General features: G+C 37.0%; 1 protein-coding gene, 1 non-coding gene and 1 pseudogene across 14 annotated transcripts in view; 2 read left to right on the top strand and 1 right to left on the bottom strand.

The window, feature by feature from the left end:
• ADD3 (adducin 3) overlaps positions 1 to 22303 on the bottom strand; it is a 169865-nt gene that overhangs the window by 135742 nt on the left and 11820 nt on the right. Inside the window, exons 1-3 of one of the 13 annotated variants that reach the window (XM_077125982.1) lie at positions 21784 to 21901; positions 20671 to 20762; positions 18348 to 18399 (exon numbers count right to left, since the gene is read on the bottom strand). The exons of 9 other annotated variants lie outside the window; for them this stretch is intronic. The gene's annotated coding sequence lies outside the window, so the exon portion shown is untranslated. Of the gene's footprint in view, positions 1 to 18347; positions 20763 to 21783; positions 21902 to 22303 lie in introns of those variants that run through there. 3 more of the 13 variants (XM_077125984.1, XM_077125985.1, XM_077125981.1) reach the window with 3 other exon arrangements.
• Positions 2558 to 2659, top strand: LOC143654674 (U6 spliceosomal RNA). The gene has a single exon (XR_013161872.1). It is a non-coding gene; the product is annotated as a U6 spliceosomal RNA (small nuclear RNA).
• LOC143653422 (large ribosomal subunit protein eL43 pseudogene) lies at positions 3850 to 4136 on the top strand (annotated as a pseudogene).

The following is a 22303-nucleotide window of genomic DNA, read 5'->3' as shown; positions in this document are numbered from 1 at the left end:
TTCTTCAGCAGTAGTACCTTTTGGTTGTCACATTATGAAGGTGAAAATGGTTAAAACCAGCATGAATGACAATGGTTTAAAATGGATTTTTTTTCTCCCCATAAAGTGTTGTATTTTCCATTCAATTACAGAATAGTATACAGAGAGATGGCAAGACCTTGGTTCCCCCCAAATAAACTTCTAATGGAAGAATTCTCAACAATGTGAGGGATAAAAGAGAAAGAGCTATGCTGTTCAATTACTAGTTACTAGTCACATCTGACTATTCAGCACTTAAAATGTGGCTAACTCATACTGAAATGTGCTATAAGGGTAAATTAAACACAGGATTTCAAAGACTCGGTGTTTAAGTTTCTAAGTTGCCAAAATGTGATACACCAGAAGCAGACGGCTTTTAAAAAGGGGAATTCATTAAGTTGCAATTTTATAGTTTGAAGGCTGTGAAAATGTCCAATCTAAGGTATCTAGGGAAGATACCTTGATTCCAGAAGGCCAATGATGTTCAGGGAAGTTTCTCAGCTGGGAGGGCACATGGTGACATCTGCTAGATTTCTCTCTAAAAGGCTAAAAAGGGGAATTCATTAAGTTGCAATTTTATAGTTTGAAGGCTGTGAAAATGTCCAATCTAAGGTATCTAGGGAAGATACCTTGATTCCAGAAGGCCAATGATGTTCAGGGAAGTTTCTCAGCTGGGAGGGCACATGGTGACATCTGCTAGATTTCTCTCTAGGCTTCTTCAACAGTTCTCATGGAACTCTGTCCGTTATGTCAGCTCTAAAGATTTTTCCAAAATGGTTCCCGTGCTAAAGGGCTTCAGTAAGCAACCCCACCTTGAATAGGTGGAGACACACCTCCACGGAAACCACCCAATCAAAAGTTACCATCCACAACTGGGTGGGTCACATCTTGATGGAAACAATCAGAAAGGTCTCACCCTACAACACTGAATGAGGATGAAAGGACATGGCTTTTCTGGGGTACATAATAATTTCAAACTGGCACACTTGGGGGATGAAAAAAAGAGAATGCAAAATATTTCACTAATTTTTTATGTTTAGTATATGCTGAAATGATAATTGGGTTAAATACATTATTAAAACTAATTTCACTTATTTCTTTTTAATATTTTAATGCAGCTACTAGAAAATTTTAAATTACACATATCCTATTTTTTTTGAATCTAGACTTCATCTGGAACATACCTATGAGACTTTCCTAGGAGAATAATCTAGAACATTCCCAAGAGACTTCAAATCACATTATACAAGTTCTAACTACTCAACCTATACAAGAGCCTTCCCCAATAGAAGGCCCAACCCTTACGATTAAAAATCTTAAAAGAAAATTAGTGAGCAAACCCAAGACAAACACTTTGGGGGGACCCACATAAATAATTACTCTAATCAGAAATGGCAAAGAATGCCCATTCTTACATTAAGAAGCCAATCAAATAGTCTCCCCTCCTCACAAAAAATAAACCTTAAAAGCAATTTCCCCAACTTTTGGTTTCATATATTTTCATGAATATATTTATCTTTATTGTTTAGGAATTACATAAAACATTGGGTTCTTCATTTTCAATATTGGTTCTAAGCGGAGCAGACTATAGAAGGTACAGGAGTTAAAGAGTGCTGACTTTAGTACCCACCTAGAAGTTCGGTTTCCAATACAGCACTGAAAACCATTTGCATTCTTAATCATTTGGTCTTCTTTCTTTAAAGTGGAGGACTCAAAGAATTTCAGGTTAACTGAAGGTTCTGCTTAACTGACATTTTATTTTCCATACAACAAAAGCCCAGAAAACACCTAATGCAGAGGTTTTTAAAAATCAATAATTAAAAGAAACATTACATGGTTTGCATAAAAATTGACCCACAAAGTTTTTAATATATTGTCGCCATGAAACCAGTTTAAATCAGCTTAACAAAATATTAAATTAAAAGTCCTCAAGAAAGTTCCTTGACCTTGTACCTGTTTCTATTAAAATAGATTTAAAAATAAATCAAAAGACATCTTTTATTCTCACAGTAAAATCAAACGCAGTTATTTTATTTAGACTCTAACTACAATAATGACCTAACCTTTCAGTTCCTCAAAAAGAATATAGAAGGCCTTATTTTGAAGGGATTAGGCCACCTGGAAAATTGCCCTCTAAAACTGTTATCATGAAACCTAATACCACTACAAAATATGTGAAAAAAAAAAGCAGACATAGATTCAACCCAAAGTCCTTGGTGTCATGCAACATAGATAAAATACATTCATAATGGCTAAAGATTTTAAAAGTTTAATCACAAAATCAGATTTCCTCCTCCAATATACACCATGAAACAGCCCATTTTGTTGAATATAATGGAAAGCTGGGGTCATAAGTTCTATAATTTATCATTAAAATAAATGATAAAAGATTTTCCTTCTTCTTTGACTGATGAAACTGTTTCTCATTTAAATATGTTCCCTTCCAAATGAAAAAAATATCAAGGCACTTAAATACATCCGGTTTAAATTTTCATTATAAAGCTCTTAAACATATCAGAAACCTTTATATGTACCTAACTTGTTTCAGTGGTAAGAATGCTAAAATTGGAACAATATACAGAAGATTAGCATGGCTTTTTGTCAGGATAACAAGAAAAGTCATGAAACATTCCAGAGTTTTTAAAACTTCTTCACAAAACTTTCCCTATTTCAGAAAAGGGGGAAAAAGGTAAAAGAAAAAGGAACATACCAACCATCTCTCAAAAATCCCTAAGTGATTGCAGTTTCTCACTCTGTCCAAACACTGTTCCGGGAAGGTAAATGGACCTCTTGCTCCAACTCTACACTCTAGAATAGCATGAATGGGTTAAGATGGCAGCTGGTAATGTAATAAACAGAAAAATTACATACTTTATACTTCCCTCCATTATAATGAAGCTATAGCTCTTCACTGTAAAATAGTGAATAGGGGTCAATGGTTACAGGTTCTGGACCTCTTGCCTCAACTCAAGGGGCTTGGAAAGTTGCAAAGGTCACTTCTGTTGCATAATACAGACCTGTGTAGTTTCAAATTCCAGTCTTGATTAGGTATGGAAATAATAGCTTTTGTGTCATCCACAACCTTTAACTTAAACATTTTTTTCTGATCAAAGAACATACGTGTTTTATTGTAACTTTGCATAGAAGTGAAATTCTATTAGATACCATTCAAAAGAAAAGAAAGCAAGTCTAGCAACAGTAAGTTTAAAGTCAAGTGATTTAAAGGCTTAGGAGAAACTCCTAGGACTTTGGTGAGTTGCCAAAGGCAGAGTAAACAAACCGATGCCCAATACTAAAATATGTAAAGTTTTAGAAGAGGTCACCTCCAGCTGGCATAACATGGGAGACACAAAAAAGGATGGCAAAAGCTGACCATTCTTGACCGGTTCTTTGCCCTCCTTACTGGAGGATGCTTTTCTGTGGGAGCACTTCTCAGTTAGAATTTGCTTTGTTATCTTTTATCACTTCAAAAAAGTTATCTGTCATTACCTAGGGTAGAAAGATGATTACAATTATCACCTTCCACTTCCTGTACCTCTGCATTAAGTGAAAGGAAAATTAGGAAAGAGAACACTCCTTAAAGAGACAATGGATCCAGGAATCACATCTAAAAGAACACAAACAGGGAGAATGTTGCTGGGGCTGTTTCCCCAGCTTGTTCTGACCCCAGACTTATATTTCTTAGGCAGCAATTCATCTACCTGGTGTAGGCATGCAAAATATTGATTCAAGAACTTAAAAACAAAGAAGGAAACTATCTCCGAACAATACATAAAAAAGGAATTGAGATAGCTGTCTCGGCTCAGAGTTAGGTTGTAGCAACATGGCAAAATGTACCAAGTCGGAATCGCTGGTAAATATGGGACCCAGTATGGCGCCTCCCTCAGGAAAACGGTGAAAAAAATTTAAATCAGACAGCACACCTAGTACAGTTGCTCCTTCTGTGGCAAAACCAAAATAAAAAGAAGAGCTGTGGGGATCTGGCACTGTGGTCCCTGCATGAAAACAGTAGCTGGTGGTGGCTGGACCTACAATATCACCTCTGCAGTCACAGTAAAGTCTGCCATCAGGAGACTGAAGGAATTGAAAACCCAGTAGATGCTCCACAATTTCAAACATCTCCACCCTAAAATAAATGGGTTAATATCCAAAAAAAAAAAGGAACTGAGATCTCAGTGGTTTGGGGATGGGGTAACAATTTATTTTTTCACTGTATACTCTTACGTGCCTGTTGCATTTTGCCTCATATTCTTAAATTTCCTATTCAAAAAGTAATTTCTAATAATAACAAGGAAATTGATTTTATATAAATTTAATTCAAATAGTAAGTTTAATTTAGAAAGCAAGTTAATAAGATCATTCTTGCTTTAAAAAAAAGTGAGAGTGCTTTTTCCTGAGTTTTGTTATTTTCATTATGTCCAATGTGTTCTTTATGTCCATAAAGTAATTTTTATTGAGTTGCTCTTGAATAAGTTATAGTAAACATTATTTAATGCTTAAATTGTTTAACCATGAAAGCGAATTTTATACTGTATCTTATGAAGTGGTTCCACCTGCTTCTCAATGAAATGGTCAATTTTTTATATAAATTTGAATACAGGCATGGTGGCAAAAACATTGATTCTAAAGTTGAAGCACTGGAGTTCACATTCAGACTCTTTCACTTACCAGCTTTGTGACCCTGGGTAAATTAGTTAACATTCACAGGCCTCAAATCCATCATAAGTGAACTAAGGTTGGTATCTACTTTGTAGAACAATTGTGATAATTATATATGCACCTAGCTAAATGGTATTATTTCACTTTACATAGCTATTTAAAATCCAAAGAATAAAGTTTCCAAAACCCTGAGAGTATCCATGGAAAGGAAAAAAAAAAAAAAAAGATATTACAGACAAATGCATTCCATCCTGAAAAACGTTCCTTTCAAAATGACGTAAAAGTACACATATGTATATTAAGTATTAATCTGTTCAATATTAGGACCAGAAAATAGTTTCAGGTCTAACAATTTCATTACTAAGACATATGCTAGAATTAAGAACAGGGATTTGGAATCAGAAAGTTCTAATTTCAAGAATTTTGCCAAGTCTTAGTTACGGGACCTTGGAAGAACTACTTATGCACTTTCTCAAAGCTTGGGTTTTCTCATCCATAAAATGGGAATAATTTTAATAAGACCTACCATCAAAGAGCTATTGTGAAGATAATGGACACAAAGTAATCAGTAAATGCTCAATGAATCTTAGCTATTTTTATTATCAGTACATACTTTTAAATTCATTTAGAGATGTTTCTTGAAAATTCCAGAGAATTTCCATTTTCATTACAACCCATCAAAATTTCAGTTTCGCATAAAAAAATTAATTAATTAAAAAAATCTGCAATGACTACTTCCCAGCCTAAATAAAAGGCCTGAAACAAACTTCCATTTGGCAAATCATACTTTCCCCAGTTGTTTTTATTGAAGACCATAAATATACTTCTGCCTAGACACAAAAAAGAAACTAGACTCTGCATTGATAGAAAAGAGAAAGAACAATTCTGAAACTTCAGATTATACAGGGATAGTCAACTGTCTTATGTTTGACCCAATGCCATAAAATGTTAGCACAGTAATCCAATTTTTCAGAAGTCAGTGCTGTCATATTCAGTGTTTTCTTTCACACATTTAAAAAATCACCATGTCAATGCAAAAATCAGTGCTGTTTCTATACATGAGCAACGAACTAACTGGAGTCAATTAAGGAAAAAATCCCATTCAAAATAGCAACTAAAAGAATCAAGTCTCTAGGAATGAACTTAACTAGAAATGTAAAGAACTTGTACACAGAGAACTACGTAACACTGCTAAAAGAAATCAAAGATCAAAATAAGTGGAAAGACATTCCATGCTCACGAACAGGAAGGTAAAATGCAGTTAAGATGTCAATTCTACCCAAAATAATCTACAGATTCAACATAATACCAACAAAAATTCCAATAACCTACTTTGAAGACTTGGAAAAGTTAGTTACCAAATGCATCTATCTGTAAGGGTAAGAGACCCCAAATAGCTAAAACATGCTAAAAAAAAAAGAACAAGTGGGAGGATTAATATTCCCCAATTTTAATGTCATTACTGCAGGGTGTTGAAAATAGATGGTAATTGATATTTTAAAATTTTAACTTATGTGTGAGACTAAAGCAAAAAATGTTTATTTGGTACAAAATTTATATTTTGACTAGTGCATTTCCTAATATAACTTATGTAGACAGCTTAATTAACACCATAAGTACATGGAACCTTGAGTAGGGCATAAGGTTTTGTAGGTTTGTCCAGAGTGATGCCCCAATAAATCCCACAGTGATCTGAACAGTGAATAAAAAAGTATTGGCAAAGTCCCCCTCAGGGAATGGTGAGAAAGGGGGAAAATTCAACCTCGCCAAGTGGAGAATTCTTGATATTCTCAAAGCAGTGGGGACAACCAAAGCAAAAAGCTGAGTCCCCAATCTTGGGGTTTGTTCATATGAAACTTAACCTCACAAAGGATAGGTGAAACCTACTTAAAATTAGGCCTAAGAGTCACCCCCAAGAAAACCCCTTTTGTTGCTCTGAGGTGGCCTCTCCCAGCCAACACAACAAGCAAACTCACTGCCCTCCCCCTGTCTATGTGGGACATGACTCCCAGGGGTGTGGATCTTCCTGGCAATGTGGGACAGAAATCCTAGAACGAGCTGGGACTCAGCATCAAGGGATTGAGAAAACCTTCTCGACCAAAATGGGGAAGAGCGAAATGAGACAAAACAAAGTGTCAATGCCTAAGAGATTCCAAACAGAGTCAAGAGGTTATCCTGGAGGTTATTTTTATGCATTAAATAGATATTACCTTGTTAGTCAAGATGTAATGGAGAGGCTGGAGGGAACTGCCTGAAAATGTAGAGCTGTGTTCCAGAAGCCATGTTTCTTGAAGATAATTGTATAAAAACATAGCTTTCACAATGTGACTGTGTGATTGTGAAAACCTTGTGTCTGATGCTTTTATCTACCTTATCAACAGAGCAGTAGAACATATGGCATAAAAATAAATAATTGGGGGAATAAATGTTAAAATAAATTTAGTAAATTGAAATGCTAGTGATCAATGAAAGGGAGGGGTAAGGTATGTATATATTTTTTTCTGTTGTCTTTTTCTTTTTCTGAATTGATACAAATGTTCTAAGAAATGATCATGATGATGAATATGCAACTATGTGATGATATTGTGAATTACTAATTATATATGTAGAACGTAATGATCATATGTGAAGATTGTGTTTGTTGTTATATATTTTTTTAAATTAATTTAAAAATTCCCCAATTTTAAAACTTATTATAAAGCCACAGTGGTCAAAACAGCATAGTACTGGCACTGATTCCATTGACCAATAGAATCGAATTGAGAAGGCAAAAAATAGATCATCAGATTTATGGCCAACCAATCTTCAAGAAGGCCCCCAAACGCACTGAATGCGGACAAAATAGTCACAATAAATGGGCATGTGAGAACTGAATATCAATAGTCAGCAGCCTGAAAAAGGACCCTTACCTTATACCCCGAACAAAATTAAGTCAAACTGGATCAAACAGCTCAATATAAGAACCAATACTATAAAGCTCCTAGAAGAAAATGTAGGGAAACATTTTCAACACCTAGTAACAGGAGAAAGCTTCCTAAACTTTACACTCAAAACACAAGCAATAAAAGAAAAAATAGAAAAATGGAACGCCTCAAAATCAAATTCTTTGGTGCCTCAAAAGAGTTTGCCAAAAAGTTGAAGAGGCAACCAACTCAATGGGAGAAAATACTTGGAAATCACACATCAGCTAAAGGTTTGATATTCTGTGTACATAAAGAAATCATATAACTCAACAACAAAAGAACAACCCACTTATAAGGTGGATTAAAGATATGAATAGACATTTTTTCTGAAGAGCAAATACAATTGGCTAAAAAGCAAATGAAGTGATACTCATCCTCATAAGGAAATGCAGATCAAGACTACAATGAGATCTTACTTCACACATATAAGAATGGCTGCTATTAAACAAACAGGAAACTACAAATGTTGGAGAGGATGTGGAGAAATTGGGACACTTATGCTTTGCTTCCATAGAGGTATAGCCACTATGGAAGACAGTCTGGTGGTTCCTCAGAAAACTCAATATCGAGTTGCCTGGTAATATTACTACTCAGTATATACCCAGGAGAGCTAAAAGCAGTGACAGAAACAGAGATTTTCACACCGATGTTCATAGCAGCATTACTCACAATTGCCAAAAGATAGAAGCAATTCAAGTGTGCATCAATATATGGTACATCTACACGATGGAATATTATGCAGCAGTAAGAGGAAATGATGTTCTGAACCACATGACAAGATGGATGAGCCTTAAGGACATAACACTGAATGAAATAAGCCAGATACAAAAGGATAGATACTGTATGGCTCCACTTTTATGACCACAGTAAGGGTAAAATCACAGACTTATAATTAGAAATATATGGGACCTAGAGATACGCCTAAGATGGGGAACAGTTAGCTAACGCGGTTGAATTTAATTGTAAGGGAATAGATACAAGTGAAGTTGATTCACTAGTAGATTTATAAGTAATATTACCATATTGAAGGTGAACATGATTGAAAGGAGTTGTATAGACTCATATGTTCCGATTAATACCACAAATACAAAGAAGTTTTTGCAAGAACTACTGCAAAGGTACAAATCTTGTACAAAGAGTGCATAATTTGGGGGTATAGGGGGAAACTGCTACTGCATGTTATGGGCTATGCTTAACAGGAAAACATCAACAGTACTGCAGAAATACCAGAGGTACTTAATGGGGGGAGGGACAAGAGTTAGGGGAAGGTTTGGATTTTCTATTTGGTGAGGGTGTTTTTACTGGCTATCTTTCTCTTGCGAACAATGAAATTATGTAAAATTGAGTGTTGGTGGATTGTGGACTTTGGATGGTATACATGAGTCCCAGTAGATGGAGGTGGCTGAAGGATGTACTGACTGAGAAATAAATTGGGGAACAATGGTGTATACATATGATTGAACATTGTGCTGCTAAAAAAAAGAATGAAGTCATGAGGCATGTAACAACATGAATGAATATGTGGGACATTTGGTAAGGCCAAATAAGCCAGAAACAAAAGAGCAAATATTATATGATCTCATTTAGAAAATATTTATAAGAAAACCGGAGCATAGATTGTAAGCTCCTATAGCAGTCACATTCAGTGTGGGGTGGTAATTGTTATTTCTGGTTCTTGCAAGGCCGTTTTTTCAAATGTATAACCTAGTATTCAGAGAAAAGGGAGACGTGAACAGGCCGGGATTTAGGTGATTCAGAGTACAAGAGTAAGGAAGACATCATCTGTATTTTAGAACTTCACCTACTATTAAAGACCAAAGGAATAAAGGTTTATTTTGTGCAGAATCTAAATTTTCTGCAGGACATAATCTAACTCAACCTGTCTGGATAGATCATTTAAACAATTCAAATACAAGGAGAGCCCAGAATAAGAATGAGAGCCTTTACTCCTGTATAGCTTAATGTAATGTCTGGATACATCTTAGAGTATATTAAGCAGATAATCAAAAGTATTGGCAGGGGTGCAAGGGTAGTTCTGTGGTAGAATTCTTGTCTGTGATGTCAGAGATCCAGATTCAATTCCCAGCCCACGCATTTCCCAAAAACAAAACAACAAGCAAACAAAGAAAGAAAATACCAACAAACAAAAATTTAACAAATGATGCTGCAATAATAGATACTCACATGGAAAACAAATAAAATGTGACCCCTGCCATACAGCATTAAAAAAAAAAAGAATTGGCAAAGTCCCTTGAGGGATGGTAGAAAAAATATGGAACTATTAAACTTTATTCCAAGGGAAACCCTGAATACTACGTCAAACATTAGGGACACCCAAATCAATAGGCTGAGCCCGTGATCTTCAGGCTTGCTCTTATAAAGTTCACGTGTGGAAAAGCTTAGCCTACCTATAGGTATGCCTAAGAGCCACTTCTGAAGAACCTCTCTTGTTGCTCAGATATGGTCTCTCTCTCACTCTCTAACCCCAACTCTGCAAGTGAAATCACTGCCTTCCCCCCTACTTGGGACATGACATCCAGGGATGAAGGGTCTCCCTGGCAGCATGGGAGACGACTCCCAGGAATGAGCCAGGCCCTGGTGGGATCAACAATGCCATCCTGACCAAAAGAGGGGAAAAGACATGTAACAAATAAGGTGTCAGTGGCTGAAAGAGTTCAAATAGGTTGAGAGGCTACTCTGGAGGTCACTCTTACAATTTTCAGTTAAGACACTGCTACCTATCATAACTTGCCAAACCCCAACCAAAAACATTCGTGCCAATCTTAAGGAATATCTAGTATATTACCTAAGATCTTATAATACACTAGGGTAACCTTCCAGAACCTACAACCTCCAGATGGGTCCCTGGACTAGGTAAATTCTGAAATGGAGAGGACTCATCCCATATTATTGAAAGCCCCTTCCAACAAGAGAAAATTAAATGGGCATAGCCCATATACCCCTAAAGAGTGGAAGAAAGATCAAAGCTGATGGTGGAGTTATACGGAAAACACAGGGTTTAACAAATGAGTATGAGGGCTGAATCATTATATTACATTGATATTTATTTTAGTGTCCAGTACGTTAGAGCAGCTAGAAGTAAAAACCTAAAATGGTGGAATTGTAACCCATAGTAAACTTTGAAATCTATTCTATGACTAACTGTTGAGATGTACTTTGAAATTTATTGCCTTTTCACAATAAAGAAAAAAGAGAGGAGAAGGAATATAACATAGAAGATAGGATTTTAAAAATGAGTATCATATAATGACTGCTGAATCATTATATTGATATTTCTTTTGATCTCCATTGTCTTAGAGTAGCTAGAAGAAAAAAATGGAAAATCATGGAACTGTAACCCATACCAAACTTTAAAATCTGTTCTAAGCTACTTGTTAAATTGTACTTGGAAATTTATTGTTTTTTTGTATTATACTATATTTCCCAATTAAAAAAGTTAAAAAAATACTGTGTCTTAATATCACTCCCTCTTTGTTGCATCCCTATTACAGGAAGTTACAGACAAACAAACAAAAATGGGTAAATATCTATAAATAAGTTATTGGAAATGTTAGAGGAAGTCAAATCTTATATTGTTCTTTCAGATTGCAAATAGGCAAAAACTCTTAATGAACTGGATTCTCCACTACCTTTATGTAACAAAAACAAATAATTTTGCACCTGTGTTTCTATTACATTTTTAATAATTTCTTATAGCTATTTATCGTACTTTTTTTTTTTTTGCATGGGGCAGGGACCAGGACTCAAACCAAGGTCTCCAGCATGGCAGGCAAGAACTCTGACTGATGAGCCACCGTGGCCCACCCCATACATTCACTTTTGAGGTTCCAAGATGAACCACTAAATGTTAGTAAGTGGAAACTCTAAAGTGTCACAATGACTTTCTATAACAACTGCATGCAATATTTGATGTTGCAATGTGCAACGCCCAATGCTGCCACTGCCGTTCCTTTATTTTTATTATTACACCACACAGAAGTTTAAAATGAATCAAAACACAGCACAGTCAGAGTTTCAAGATGGCAGCTTAGCAATGTGCATGTTTTAGTTCGTCATCCAGAAAAACTACTAAAAAACCAGAAACAGTACAGAACAGCTCCTGGGGCCACATCAGTGACTAGACACACAGCGTACCCCAGTCTGGACCAGCTGGACTTGCTGCAAGCCCCCCAAGAACCATGAGTTCCCCAAGGTGCGGCGGAAAGCGCCCCTCCCCCACAGGCTGCTTCCCAGAGGGGAAATGAAAGAGACTTTACCAGCAGCAGGGGCTGAGCCCAACCAAACGCCAATTGTAGAATTAATTAACAAATTCTGACTGCTAAAAATAGGCCCCCAGCTCAGGTGAACCTTGTCAAAGTGGAGGTCGCTCATTTTTGCCCCGGCACCAAGGGGGCAGGGCTGACGGAAAAAGAGAAAAAAAAAAAAACAGAGGTCTTTGTGGCTGTATTTCTACAAAGGCTTGACTGCCTTTGGATACAGCGGCAGAACTTCTCAGGCTGCAACTGCCCCAGGCATAGGCAGAAACAAGCTCATTTGAGGGCTTGTCTGGAGCCTGTGCCTTCCCCAGGGGAGGGGTGAAGCCCAACGCAGGTGGAATCCCTCCCTCAAGGAATTCAGACACCAGGGCTTAGTAATTTGAAGCCATTACAACCAGCCTACAACCTCTCCTCTGTCTCCACCACGCCCCCAGCAGGGAGAGTCTGCCAAAGTTAAAGTTACCACATCATCTTATGCTGGTGGGACCTGCAGGCAGACAAGCCCTGCACTGGGCAGGGTAAGAAAAGCAGAGCCCAGAGACTTCACAGGAAAGTCTTTCAACCTGCTGGGTCTCACCCTCAGGGAAAAATGATGCAGGTGACTCTTTGCTCCTGACAGAAGGCCAGTGTGGTCTGAGAAAATCCAGCTGGGGTCTATAATACCTAAGTATACCCTCCTAAGGGTGGGGGGGGGAGGCATCATACAAGCAGGGGAAGAAACAAGAAAACAAGAACTGAAAAATTCTCCTCTGTTAAACAAAACCTAAGCTAGAGATCCAGATAAAGCTGAACTGAATGTCAAAGAACAGATAGACAACAAATTCATCCAGTAAGAAAACCCTAGGTAAAAGAAGTGAAAGCAATCTCCAAAATAAACTAGTTAAGGTAATTAAATGCCTAGACGCCAGCAAAAAATAACAAATCACACTAGGAAAATTGAAGATATGGCCCAGTCAAAGGAACAAACCAACAATTCAAATGAGATACAGGAGCTGAAACAATTCATTCAGAATATACAAACACATGGAAAACTTCATCAAAAACCAAATCAATGAATTGAGGGAAGATATAAAGAAGGCAAGGAATGAACAAAAAGAAGAAATCAAAAGTTTGAAAAAACAAATCACAGAACTTATGGGAATGAAAGGCACAGTAGAAGAGATGAAAAAAACAATGGAAACCTACAATGGTAGATTTCGAGAGGCAGAAGATAGGATTAGTGAACTGGAGGACGGAACATCTGAAATCCGACAAGAAAAAGAAAATATAGGGGGGAAAATGGAAAAATACGAGCAGGGACTGAGGGAATTGAAGGACAATATGAAGTGCATGAATATACATGTTGTGGGTGTTCCAGAAGGAGAAGAAAAGGGAAAAGGAGAAAAACGTATGGAGGAAATTATCACTGAAAATTTCCCAACTCTTACGAAAGACTTAAAATTACAGATCAAAGAAATGCAGCGTACCTCAAAGAGAACAGATCCAAATAGACGTACTCCAAGACACTTACTAAACAGAATGTCAGATGTCAAAGAGAAAGAGAGAATCTTGAAAGCAGCAAGAGAAAAGCAATCCATCACATACAAGGGAAGCCCAATAAGACTGTGTGTAGATTTCTCAGCAGAAGCCATGGATGCAAGAAGACAGTGGGAGGATATATTTAAATTATTAAAAGAGAAAAACTGCCAGCCAAGAATTCTATATCCAACAAAACTGTCCTTCAAAAATGAGAGAAATTGATATTTTCAGACAAAAAAACCACTGAGAAAATTTGTGACCAAGAGACCAGCACTGTAAGAAATACTAAAGAAAGCACTAGAGACAGATACGAAAAGACAGAAGAGGTGTAGAGAAGAGTGTAGAAAGGGAGACTATGCGTAAAGGTAAATAGAAGGAAAATTAGATATGACATATAAAATCCAGAAGGCAAAATGCTAGAAGTACTACCCATAGAGTAATAACACTAAATGTTAATGGATTAGATTCCCCAATCAAAAGACATAGACTGGCAGAATGGATTAAAAACAAGGACCCATCTATATGCTGTCTCTACCCAAAAGACATGAGGGCAAGGACACAAACAGACATTTGAACACCAATGGTTATAGCAGCATTATTTACCATTACCAAGAGATGCCAACAGCCAAAATGTCCATCAACAGATGGGTGGCTAAACAAACTGTGGCATATACATGCGAATGAATATTATGCAGTTGTAAGACAGAATAAAGTCGTGAAGCATGTAACAACATGGATGGACCTTAAGGACATTATGCTGAGTGAGATTAGCCAAAAACAAAAGGACAAATAATGTATGGTCTCACTGATATGAACTGATGTTAGTGAATAAACTTGGAATATTTCGTTGGTAACAGAGACCATCAGGAGATAGAAATAGGGTAAGATATTGGGTAATAGGAGCTGAAGGGATACAGATTGTGCAACAGGACTGAATATAAAAACTCAGAAATGGACAGTACAATACTACCTAACTGTAATACAATTATGTTAAAACACTGAATGAAGCTGCATGTGAGAATGACAGAGGGAGGAGGGCTGGGAGCATGAATGAAATCACAAAGAAAGATAGACGATAAAGACTGAGATGGTATAATCTAGGAAAGCCTAGAGTGCATAATGATAAGTGACTAAATGTACAAATAAAAAAATGTTTTTGCATGAGGAAGAACAAAGGAATGTCATTACTGCAGGGTGCTGAAAATAGATGGCTAATTAGTATTTTAAAATTTCAACTTATGTGCGAGACTAAGGTAAAAAATGTTTATTTGGTACAAAATTTATACTCTAACTAGTGCATTTCCTAATATAACTTATGTAGATAGCTTGATTGAATACCATAAGTACATGGAACCTTGGGTAGGATATGAGATTTTGTTGGTTTGTCCAGAGTGATGCCCTGATGAATTCCAGAGTGATTTGATCAGTGAGTGGAAAAGTATTTGCAAAGTCCCCTTTGGGGAATGGTGAGAATGGGGGAAAATTCAACCTCCCCAAGTTGAATTCTTGATATTCTCACAAGCAGTGTGGATAACCAAAGCTATAGGCTGAGCCCCCAGTTTTGGGGTTTGTTCATATGAAACTTAACCCCACAAAGGATAGGTGAAACCTACTTAAAATTAGGCCTAAGAGTCACCCCCAAGAGAGCCTCTTTTGTTGCTCAGATGTGGCCTCTCTCTCCAGCCAACACAACAAGCAAACTCACCACCCTTCACCTGTCTACATGGGACAGGACTCCCAGGGGTGTGGACCTTCCTGGCAACGTGGGACAGAAATCCTAGAATGAGCTGAGACTCAGCATCAAGGGATTGAGAAAACCTTCTAGACCAAAAGGGGGAGGAGTGAAATGAGACAAAGTGTCAATGGCTGAGAGATTCCAAACGGAGTCGAGAGGTTATTCTGGAAGTTATTCTTATGCATTAAGTAGATATCACCTTGTTATCCAAGATGTAATGGAGAGGCTGGAGGGAACTGCCTGAAAATGTAGAGCTGTGTCCCAGTAGCCATGGTTCTTGACGATGATTGTATAATGATATAGCTTTCACAATGTGACTGTGTGATTGTGAAAACCTTGTGTCTGATGCTCCTTCTATCTACCTTGTCAACAGATGAGTAGAATATATGTAATAAAAATAAATAATAGGGGAACCAATATTAAAATAAATTTAGTTTGAAATGCTAGTGATCAATGAAAGGGAGGGGTAAGGTATGTATATATTTTTTTCTGTTGTCTTTTTATTTCTTTTTCTGAATTGATGCAAATGTTCTAAGAAATAATCATGATGATCAATATGCAACTATGTGATGATATTGTGAATTACTGATTATATATGTAGAACAGAATGATCATATGTTGGGAATGTTCGTGTTTTTTTCCTATAATATTTTTTTAATTTAAAAATCAATTAAAAAAACACAACATAGTGAGACAGTTACATTTAGAAACTAGACTATTTTTTAGCAAAATGATGACTATGCAACTATTTCCAATGAACACATGAAAACAAATTCAAAGAGTAAACAACTTAGTAATAGCTGACAAGTACGAAAACAGATCAAGAAACAATCACGTTTGGAAAAACCTTTATGTGTGGAAAAGAAAAGATGCCTTCAAGACTTACTGAATCTACTTTTGGGAGATTGACTTGTATACCCCAGTTTGGACATGTTCTTGGTCTTGGTCTGCATTCTGGTGGATGTAGAACCATTTTGTAAATAAGATCTCTTCACCATATTACTTTAGTTAAGGTCTGGCCCAAGTGAATAAGGTTGGGCTTTAGATTACTGGAGGCCTTTATGAGTAAAGTGAAAGTCAGACGGAGAGAGAAGATATGGAGAGAAGGAAGAAGTTGGAATTCAATGGAACCAGAAGAGAAAGAAGGCACCATGTGCACTGCCACAATGCTGAAAAGCTAAGGAATCCCAAAGATTGGCAGCAAGCCAGAAGAAACCTACCCTGGAGGAAGCTAACCTTCAAGTCTCTGAAACTGAGCCAATAAATTCCTGTTACAAACACCCCTTACATGGAATTTCTTTTAGTAGCCAGGAAACTAAAACACTATCTAATTTCTAATAAAACAGGTAGATCTTCTTTCTGCCATAAATCAGAATATTAGAAGTGGAATAAAATGTAACATTAAATGTCTACCCCATGTGATCAAATGTCCCTTGAACCTCTGCATTGTTCAACTAATTGTATGGATTTTTGCTTTCAAAATGTCACATTTCTCCCTTGCTTACTCAAACCCACTGTCTTAATTTCATTTGCTTATTTTTAAATGTCCTAACTTGACTCATTGCCAAAACTCTCTCACTTCATTACACCGTTCTTCAGACTGCCAAATCTCAGAGTTAACGGATTATATCTCTCATCAGCTAAAATGGATGCCACACAGAGGGGACAGTCAAAGGAATAGGCCGAGCTTCCAATCTTGGGGTTTGTTCATATGAAACTTAAGCCCGGAAAGGATAGGCTAAGCCTACTTAAAATTAGGCCTAAGAGTCACCCCCAAGAGAACCTCTTCTGTTGCTCAGATGTGACACTTCTCTCTCGGCCGACGCAACAAGTAAACTCACTGCCCTTCCCCTCTCTACGTGCGTGGGACACGACTCCTAAAATGAGCTGGAACTCAGCATCAAGGGATTGAGAAAATGTTTTCGACCAAAAGGTAGAAGAGCAAAATGAGACAAAATAATGTGTCAGTGGCTGAGAGATTCCAAAGAGAGTCGAAAGGTTATCCTGGAGTTTATTCTTAAGCATTAAACAGATATTACCTTGTTAGTGACGATGTAATGGAGAGGCTGGAAGAAACTGCCTGAAAATGTGGAGCTATGCTGCACATAGCTTATATACATGAAAGCTATGCTGCACATAGGGAGCTATGCTGCACATAGGGAGGGGTAAGGGGTATGGTATGCATGAATGTTTTTCTGTTGTCTTTTTATTTCTTTTTCTGAATTGATGCAAATGTTCTAAGAAATGATCATGATAATGAATATCCAATTATGTGATGATATTGTGAATTACTGATTAAACATGTAGAATGGAATGATCATATGTTAAAATAAATAACTAAATAAAATGGATGCCACAGAATAAAATCTGAATTTCTTAAAATAGCACACAAAGCCTCCAGGATCCAGTGCTCTCAACTGCCCCTTTCCTGCCACTTCTACCACCATATCCATCCCCAAGACCTACCTACTTTTCCATAGTTTATTATCCTGGCTTGTAATTCACATCCCCAACCTTTGAAATCCTATTGATCCTCTAAAGCTCAACTCAAATGCCATCCTCCTCTATAAATTGTGTCTCCCCAATGAAATAATTATTTCCCTTTTCTGTGCCCAAATGCACTTCCTTTAAGTCAGTGCTAAAGCACAATTGAAGTTGACAATAGAATCAATCCCATAAATATCTATCTTCCTCACTACGTTTCTTGTCTAGTTTACATGCTTCCCTTAAAATGCTGAAAACATATCATGCCATGCATATGGCAACTGTTCAATTAATACAGACCTCTGGCCTCTGTAAGTTTTCATTCTAATAAAGGAGAAGATAAAAGATAGATAGTCAAAATAACTTTAGGGTAAATGGTATGTGAAAGGTAAATTAAAGATACTTTCAAGTACTTCTTTGACAGGCAAAATCCTTTGAAGTTAATAATATTTTTAAGAAGGTAAATATTATCTTGGGTTAGCTAAAACAATATTAGGAAATGACTCCTCCATATTTTTAGTTACAGGAATGTGGGAAAAAAATCAAATCATCTTTATTGATTTAAGATCTTACAAATTTATATGTAAACCAATTCCTACTCTCTGAAACACATGGAAATGAGAATCATAAAACTTTCTTTCTCTAACTAGGTCATCACATGAAACTGGGTAATGAAAAGAAAATTAGACTCACCTATGATTTATCATGGAGAGGATCACACATTGCCTCCTGATTTCTACCTGGACTTCAAGCAAACAAAATTAAACCAGGTTGGGTGTAATAATTCTTGCTTCATCCATATCCACTGTCTATTGGGAAAGCAATTCTATTTTTTAAAATAAGTCCCATAAAAATTGCTACAGTTGCTTTCATGTATATAAGCATGTATATACACAATTTTTTTCTGGTAGAATATTTTTCTAGTGCTATAATTCACATACCATAAATTTACACTTTTAAAGTGTATAATTCAGTGTTTCTGATATATTCAGAATGTTGGACAACCATCACCACTAATTCAAAACTTTTCATCGCCTCAAAAGAAAACCCTTTAAGTAGTAATTCCCCCACCAGTCCCTGGCAACCACTTATCTGCTTTCTTTCTCTATGGATTTGCCTATTCAGCATATTTAACATAATTGGAATTATACAGTATGTGGCCTTTTGTGTCTAGCTTCATTCACGTAGCATAATGTTCTCAAGATTCATCTATGTTGTAGAATATATCAATACTTTATTATGACTGAATAATATCCCACTGTATGGATTTTGTTAATCCATTCATAGCTGACACCATCTGAGCTGTTTCCATTTGGGGGCTAATATGAATAATGCTGCTACAAACAATGGAGTACAAGTTTTTGTGTAAATACATATTTTCAATTCTCTTGAGTATATACCTAGGAATTGAACTGCTGGATAATAATGCTCAGTGGTTGAGTTGCTATGTTCAACTTTTTGAGGAATTGCCAAACCGCTTTCCAAATGGCTACAGCATCTAACATTCACACACACACATCTTTTTAAAAGGCAGTAGCAACGCAACTTTTATTTTTCACATTTTGATTAAAAGCAAACTGTTCTGGGTACTGGAATAAAGACAGATACACTGACCAATGGAATCAAATAGAGTGTTCAGATATAGACCCTCTCATCTATGAACAACTGTAAGACATTAAGCCAACTCACTTAGGACAGAACAGTCTCTTCAATAAAAAGGGCTTGGAGAACTGGATATCCACATGCAAAAGAATAAAAGAGGATCCATATCTTATACCCTATATGAAAATTAACTCAAAACAGATCAAAGACCTAAACATTAGATCTGAAACCATAAAACTTTTAAGAACTAAATGTAGGGAAATATCTCAGAAGTCTTATAACAGGAGGCAGTTTCCTAGATCTTACACCCGAAACACAAGCATTGAAGAAATAGATGAATGGGAACTCCTTCAAAATTAAACACTTCTGTACATCAAAAAACTTCATCAAGAAAGTAAAAAGACAGCCTACACATGGGAGTCAATATTTGGAAATGATATATCAGATAACGGACCAGTATCCAGAATACATAAAGACATTGTAGAACTAAACAACAAAAGACAAACAACCTAATTACAAAATGGGCAAAAGACATGAACAGACACTTCTCAGAACAGGAGATACAAATGGCTAAAAGGCACATGAAAAGATGCTCAACTTTCTTGACTATTAGGGAAATGCAAATCAAAACCACAATGAGATATCATCTCATACCCAACAGAATGGCATTATCAATAAAACAGAAAACAACAAGTGCTGGAGAAGATGTGGAGAAAGAGGCACACTTATCCACTGTTGGTGGGAATGTCAAATGATACAACCACTGTGGAAGGCAGTTTGGTGGTTCCTCAGGAAGCTAAGTATGGACTGCCATATGATCCTGCAATACCATTGCTAGGTTTCTACTCAGAGGACACGAGGGCAAGGACACAAACAGACACTTGCACATCAATGTTTATAGCAGCATTATTTACAATTGCCAAGAAATGGAATCAGCCCAAATGTCCATCAACAGATGAGTGACTAAACAGGCTGTGGTATATACATATGTTCTAGTTTGCTAGCTGCCGGAATGCAATATACCAGAAACAGAATGGTTTTTAACAAGGGGAATTTAATGAGTTGCTACTTCACAGTTCTAAGGCCGAGAAAATGTCCCAATTAAAACAAGTCTATAGACATGTCCAATTTAAGGCATCCGGGGAAAGATACCTTGGTTCAAGAAGGCCAGCGGCGTTCAACGTTTCTCTCTCAGCTGGAAGGGCACATGGGGAACATAGCAGCATCTGCGGGCTTTCACATGGCTCTACCAAAAAGGGACTCTCTCCAAAATGTTTTCTCTTTTAAAGGATTCCAGCAAGCAACTCCACCTTCAGTGGGTGGAGACACACCTTCATGGAAATCATCTAATCAAAAGTTACCACCCACAATTGGGTGGGTCACATCTTCATGGAAACAATGAAAATGCTCTCACCCAGCAATATTGAATGAGGATCAAAGGGCATGCCTTTTCTGGGGTCCACCACAGATTCAGAACAGCACAACATACAATGGAGTATTACGCAGCTGTAAAACAGAATAAAGTCAGGAAGCATTTAACAACATGGATGGACCTTGAGGACATTATGCTGAGTGAGATTAGCCAGAAACAAAAGGACAAATACTGTATGGTCTCACTGATATGAACTAACATTAATGAATGGACTTAGAGAATTTCAGTTAAGAACAGAGGCCATCAGGAGATGGAAACATGGGAGATACTGGGTAATTGGAGCTGAAGGGATACAGATTGTGCAGTAGGACTGATTGTAAAAATTCAGAAATGGACAGCACAATAATTCCTAATTGTAGCACAATAATGTTAGCACACTGAATAAAGCTGAATGTGAGAACGATAGAAGTAGGAAGGCTGGGGGCACAAATGAAACCTGAAGGAAAGAAAGGTGATAAAGACTGAGATGGTACAATAAAGGAATGCCTAGTGTGTACAACGATAGTGACTAAATGTACAAATTAAAAAATGTTTTTGCATGAGGAAGAACAAAGAAATGTCAATATTGCAGGGTGCTGAAAATAAATGGTAATTCATATTTTAAAACTTTAACTTATGTGTGAGACTAAAGCAAAATATGTTTATTTGGTACAAAATTTTTATTTGGCTAGTACATTTCCTAATATAACTTATATGTTTATATGGACAGTTTAATTGAACACCATTAAGTACATGGAACCTTGAATAGGGCATGAGATTTTATAGGTTTGTCCAGAGGGATGTCGTGATAAATCCCAGAGTGATTTGAACAGTGAGCAAAAAAGTATTTGCAAAGTCCCCGTAGGAGAATGGCAAGAAAGGGGGAAAATTCACCTTTCCCATTTGCGAGAACTCCCGATATTCTCACAAACAGTGGGGACAACCAAATTAATAGGCCGAGCCCTCAATCTTGGGGTTTGTTCCTATGAAACTTATCCCTGCAAAGGACAGACTAAGCCTACTCAAAATTAGGCCTAAGAGTCACCCCCAGAGAACCTCTTTTGTTGCTCAGATGTGGCCTATCTCTCTCTCAGCCAACGCAGCAAGCAAACTTACCGTCCTCCCCCACTCTACGAGGGACATGACTCCCAGAGGAATAAACCTCCCAGGCAACATGGGACAGAAATCCTAGAATAAGCTGGGACTCAGCATCAAGGGACTGTGAAAGCCTTCTCAACTGAACGGGGAAGAAAGAAATGAGACAAAATAAAGTGTCAGTGGCTGAGAGATTTCAAATAGAGTCGAGAGATGTTATCCTGGAGGTTATTCTTATGCACTATATAGATACCCCCCTTTTTAGAGTAAGGTGTATTAGGCTAGAGAGAAGTGCCTTAAACTGTAGAGTTGTGTGTTCAAGTAGCCATGTTTCTTGAAGATGATTGTATGATACAGCCTTCACTGTGTGACTGTGAAAACCTTGTGTCTGATGTTCCTTTAATGTATGGTATGGAGAGATGAGTAAAATATATGGATTAAAAATAAATAAATAATGGGGGAACAAATGTTAAAATTAAAAAATATATATTGGATAGATGGAAATACTAGGGATCATGAGAAGGAGGGCTAAGGGATATGG

Source organism: Tamandua tetradactyla, chromosome 13 (assembly GCF_023851605.1).
Source record: "Tamandua tetradactyla isolate mTamTet1 chromosome 13, mTamTet1.pri, whole genome shotgun sequence".
In the NCBI taxonomy this organism is placed as follows: domain Eukaryota; kingdom Metazoa; phylum Chordata; class Mammalia; order Pilosa; family Myrmecophagidae; genus Tamandua; species Tamandua tetradactyla.
The sequence above is the reverse complement of the archived record's forward strand: the minus strand, read 5'-3'. Positions and strand labels throughout refer to the sequence as shown.